The sequence below is a fragment of the Leptosomus discolor genome, chromosome 5, assembly GCF_034619465.1.
Source record: "Leptosomus discolor isolate bLepDis1 chromosome 5, bLepDis1.hap2, whole genome shotgun sequence".
In the NCBI taxonomy this organism is placed as follows: Eukaryota; Metazoa; Chordata; class Aves; order Leptosomiformes; family Leptosomidae; genus Leptosomus; species Leptosomus discolor.
The window spans coordinates 57,302,384-57,308,383 of record NC_141395.1 but is presented as its reverse complement, the minus strand read 5'-3'; positions in this window follow the sequence as shown (position 1 = coordinate 57,308,383).

The following is a 6,000-nucleotide window of genomic DNA, read 5'->3' as shown; positions in this document are numbered from 1 at the left end:
TGGAGTTGTTAATCAAAAAAAAAAAAAAAAAAAAAAAATTTAAATCTATGTGGTGGCCAGACTCTTACCTTACCCTAGCTTTTGTCTCTGCAGGCATCAAGGTCTTCAGAGAGGCAACTGATGTTTCAGGGCTTGGTGCTCCAAGTGATTTGTAGCAGTATACTTCAAAGTCCACAGCTGCTTGGAAATACTGTGGTTATTTCGCATGGAGTCATGGGCTGTGCAGGTTTTAACAGCCAGTGGCGCAAGAGAAGTATTTATAGCCATCTCCATAACCAAGCTAATGAGAGCTAAATTTGAAAGTTTGACTGTTGAGAGAGACACAGGAACACTGTGCTATCAGCTAATTACAGCAGCTTTTCTCAGAAAGGTCCTCCGGAAACTTCCTCGGTGTCAGATGGTCAGGTAAGCAAGAAGCAAGTGACGGTCATTGTGGAGGCCCACAATAAGGACAATCTTGCAGTAAGCTGAAAGACAAAGCTGATTTGGGCTCATGAGAAATGGACACACCTGAGAGAAGCGAAAGGTCTGAAATAATCCCTCATCCCAAGACAGATTGTGGAGCATCTCAATAGACAGTGCGGCTCCGCAGGGAGAATGTGTACAGCACCTGCATGTGCCCAATAAAGCAGCAAAGAGCTGGTGAGATCAACACATTTGACATGTGGTTTATTTTAGAATACTTCCAGCCGATATTTTTTCATGTACGTGGGGGAACAGTCTTTCAAGGGACTGAGATTTCCCACTGAAATCAGTTCCAATTCAAACACAGGATGAGAACCTCACCCTCAGCCTCTGGCTGCTGTCCCTTCTGCTGTCCTAGTTCAGCCAGGGTTGCTGGACTTGGTGAACTGTGAAGAAGGCAAAAAGGACTGCCTGTTTCATCCCTTGGGAAGTCAAATGTGTCGGACTACAAGCGCTAACACGAAAAGCAGACAGCCACTAGGCTGGTTCGGAACCACAGTGCCCCAGCATGCCTTGGAGATCCAAAGATCTTCCGCTTTGCCCTACACATGCTGACCTACCTTTAGCAAACCCTAATTTTAAATCAACAGCCAAGGTATTGGCCATGAAAGCTCACTGGAAAAGGCAGGTAAATTAATTAAAGTAAGCGAGCAAAATAAAATGGAGACAAGAATATATGAATGGAAGGGGGGTATCACCTCACTCCTGTTCCCTCTTTACGTAACACAGTATTTTTTCATTTTTAGGGATTAAGAGATGCGGATTACATTCTTGGATTTGCTACAAGAAGCCCTTCTTTAGCAATTCCCATGATAATTTTCTGGTAACAGCATGTGAACCGAAGGTCTGGCGTCTTACTCTTCTCTTTGTCTTCAGCTTCCTGAGGAAATGTAGACAAGTCACTTACCCTTTTGTCCCCATTTCTAATACTTAACATGAATTTACTGGCCACCCCCCATCAAGTTTGTAATGTCTTATGCATTGTTTCAAAGAAATTCCTTCAATATGGAAGCAGTGCAAGAAGAAAACTCTACAGCATGAAAGATCATTACTGGCAATCATGTTACCATCCCTGTGAGAAGCACCAGGTCTGAATGAACAGTATGTGCTGCCGAAACCTGAAGTCAACAACTGGAACACCACCCTGAGAGATATTTTGGGATGCTTAGAGAACACGTCACCAGGAAATCACAATTCAGCTCTATCTGGTTTCTCCACCCCAAACTCTGTCCTGCTATTCCAAATGCATTTTAAATGTGGGTGAATGGAATGCACAGATCCAGATTATGGCAAAGTCAGCAAATGGGCAGAAATAAGAATATTCAAAAAGTTGTAAGTATCATTTTGTGTCACCTACAGATCCTAGTGCACATACAGAGGGGGAAAAAACCCAAACCCTAAATATCTTGGACAATTTAATAAAAGGTCTTGGTTTTCTTCCAGATTGTTTTTTGATTAATGGGAATATGTACCCTTTAGTGGTATTTTTCACCATATTCTTCTTCTTCTTCGTTAAGCACTGAAGTCAGGCCACAATAAAACCAATACAGGTTTCTACTAGTGGCCACTCTGTACAGAACCATATTGAGAAGAGGAAGGACACTGTGTTTCCTCCTGCAAGTAATGAGGGCTGCAATTTCTTCTTCGAAGTCATAGTAATTGGTACAACCTGTTGAGGTTTGTGACTAACAGAATTTTCCAAATCTTTAGAAAAAACACTCAGTGACTTTTAATGGAAAAAATGGGAATTCTTTGCAGATGGTATGAAGTTCTGAATGCCTGGTGAAGTATACTAAGCTATCCCAAACTCCAAGCCACATAAAGACATGAAACAATAATAATCCGACACAGTGGCTTCCCTTTCCCCAACAGGACAGCAGGGATAAGGGACGGGCTCATCTGAGCAAGCAGGTAAATTCACAGCTTCATTGCTACAGCCAGAAACCCAGGCAAGTAGGCAGCACTGGAGACTGTGGCCTGGTTCAGCTGAGTTTCTGGGAGCAAAAACCAAGCAACCTTTTCGAACAGTGGTCACCCTGTGCCATCCTGATGCCCTACAGAAAGGGCAGTGGAACGGGAGGAAAGCTTCATCCTGAAGATCCTCTGGAGAGAGTAGCACTCCCTTCAAACGGGGAAGGTACTTAGGCAACAAATTGGTAGTCTGTGTGTTTGGTAGAAACCAAAATAGAAGTCTCTCGCTCTCACTTTCCAAAGACTAAAGCTATCATTTAACATTTTAATTAAAAGCCTCCTCAAAGCTACTCATTTGATTTTATTTTGCTTTGGTTGTTCTGTAGCAAGTTTGACAACACAGGCACTTTGCAGACCTGCGCGTACGGCACATGTAATTAAAGTCAACGGGAGTTATGAAGTCTTTAAAACTGAGCCGTGTGGCTAAAGCCAGTAGCCCAAAATTAGAAGCAACATTTGAAAATCCAGGTCACGTTCTCTGTGTGTTTGTGTTACAGCATCACCTAGGGGCTGCAATTGAGATTAATGCCTGATTGTCCTGGACGTTACAGAGCTACATACAGACTTGGATGCTTCCAAACATCCAGGCGCAGAGCACTCCTTACCACAGAGACTACTCTCAACCAGGCCCTGAACATTTTGATGAGAAAGTTCATCTGGGAGATTTGTATGTATATATAACATACACAGAAGTATTTTATGCATTTTTTAAGCAAGAACCACTGAATACTGAACTGAAGGGCGCAGCAGTTGTAGAACATACTTTGGATCATGGCCATAGGAATGCTACTGCTGTAAATTCCCCTACTCTAAAAAACATTAAATAAGCCATCCACTTATTTCATGATCATTTGCAAACTGAGATCCACTATGAAAATTAAACCCATGTGTATGCTTAGTATAATCTGGCACTTACATTGTTGCTGATTATAGGGATTAAATGTTTACAATTTACATTCTTTCCCAGACTTTCTTTTTTTTTCTGAATTGAAGTAAAAACTCACTTAGACTTACTGTAATATAATTTAAACGGTTGAAGGCAGGACTGCTCCTTTGTAAGAGAAGTAAAGTCCAAGCTTGAGAGACCAATTCTGGTCTTTTACTGAGTGATGATGGAAACACAAGAAGATACAGTCCAAATTAAAGACATAAGAAGGAGCTGGGAAAAAAATTGCCCCCCAAAGTCCTTTGAGATAAGCATGACTTGGGCTCATCTTTAGAACATGAGGGAACTTGATAAATTTCACTGAGCAGCTGTCCAAAGTGAAGAGGTGTGAAAAATACACTACTGAAGACTTGAGCAGGATGATGTTCTGCAGATATATAGCAAACTGTACATTGACAAAGGCAACAGCAGGTCTGGAATCCTCCAGAAAACAGGAAAAAAAAAAAAAAAGTAAAAGTACTTCTTCCAGACCCAAACTGGGTTTCTAGAGCCAGCCTGGTGGTTTATGCACAGAACTGTCATGTAGAGGCAGGTTATTGGCCTGACTAGTACCACATAAAATGTGAGAAAGCCTGAAAGCCTACTACTTATCTTCGGACTTTCAACAGCAATCACTCCTCGACCCAGACACACTGAGAAGTGTGAAAGGTGTATCACTAACTCCAAAAAGAGATGGGAGCAGGCAGAGCTTGAATATCAGCTGGCTTCAGAGCAGGCTGGTACACACAAACCTGGCAGAGGCGGAGGCACCTGAGGCACACCTGCAGCCACAGGCGCAGCACTGATAAGATGAGTGAGCAGGCGTATAGATAACAGACTTGGTGGGCATAAGCTCGCAGTCTGCTTGTCCTTGTGCCTTCAGCCCTGTGTGTGAAGAGCTTGTGCCTTTCTACTACCACTTTCCTTGAGTAACAACGTATGTTCTCAGTTGCTGACCAGGTGTGCAAACAGCAAAGTGAGTAATGGGGGGCTGTGTTTGTCCAAAACAAATTTCCATCCAATTGCAAAACTGCATCTTTAGGGAACTACCTTAATTCATTGAAGTAGGACCAGCCCCTGCAGGGCTCCAGAGAACACATGTGATGGCAGTGGGTAGATAAGGCAGAGCAGACCTGGAGGGACAGTGAGACAGAGTACTGCAGGAGGTATTTTGAGCACACGAGGCTTAAAATCAGCTCAGAAACCTCTGGTTAAACCCCAGCCCCTGATCATGTAGTCCTTACAGCGCTCCAGCATGGCTGGATGGAGAAATACCAGTGGCAAAACAGCAGCACGGGAGAGCAGTGCCTAGGCCGATGGACATGTTAAGAGGATGTAGTGGAACGTGAGCACTCAAGACAATGAAGCAGGCACAGACACCAACACCTATTTCAATCAGTACCATGCCAGCTTTTGCCTCCACCTTCCAGTCTGTGCCAAGTCACGCTATCAAGCGGCATACAAGTTGTGCCACAGGACGGCTGAGCAGAAATTAAGCTGTCCAGCTCATTTGACCCTACCCTGACACTGCCGATTACAGCTCCACCCACAACAGCAGCTACCAAGACATAAAATAGTGATCCTTCAAAAGTAGCAGAGCCCCAAGCTTACAAAGGAGCACATTTTTCAAGTGTTGCTTCTGAAAGGAAGTTTCTTTTTCATTTTTTTCCCCAGTACATTTAATGCTGTAATTGATCAGAATGAAGACATAAAAAAAGTCTTCTCCAATGTAGCAAGCAGTGTCCTGTGGAAGCGGTGGCTCTTATAAGTTGTTTAATCAGGTATTTTTCCACCCTTCAGAAAAGATATACAAACTCAACACTTGCCTCTTAGCTCTTCTACCCAGAGGATGAAGTCCTGGCTATTCCAAATTTTACTACAACCTCAGAATTTACAGACTCTCTATAAATCCGTATTCAAAAAGATAACTCGTGTAGAAGAAAAGCCCTTCTCAGCAAGGCAGAAAGTCCCAGTATTCAACATCTGTAGAGAGAAGGAACTGAGGAAGGAAGGGAAAGACGTGCTGCTTTTCACACTAGACATCAGGCTAGTGCCAACAGCAGAGGAGCAATCAACAGCTCACAGCAGGTTTTTGGTATAATAACAACTTGAAACTGCTGTTGTGGAAACTATGGCAGTAGTGGAAGCCAAAGCAGAGTGTTTCTGACACTCAGTGATACCTTTACACTGGCAGTTTACTTGCCGAGAGCCCGTCTTACAGTTCTTCTACAGGAAGACTCATTTCTTCTTTGAAGGTCTCTCATAAGACCATCTTGCAACTCAGCTCTCCCACCCAATAGTAAAACAAATCCAAAAAGCATAATTAAGACATCCTGTACGCTAGAGAAACTTCAGAAGGCATAATATATAACTGTTCATATTATCAGATCTGCTGCTCCGAAATAACAAATTACAGCAAAACCTTAGTGTGCACTGTAAGCTGCTCAGAAACCACTGCACTGTCAGCATGCAATTGCACAGAAGAAAATGTAATAGCTTCTAAAGGCAGTACATAATCATTTCCAATCCCTTGCAGGTACAGACAAACACACGTACTGGTGGCATGGGTTGATTTACTGAGTTATTGCAAAATACAATACTTTGCAATCAATACAGAGCAACTCTATTCAAAAACTATT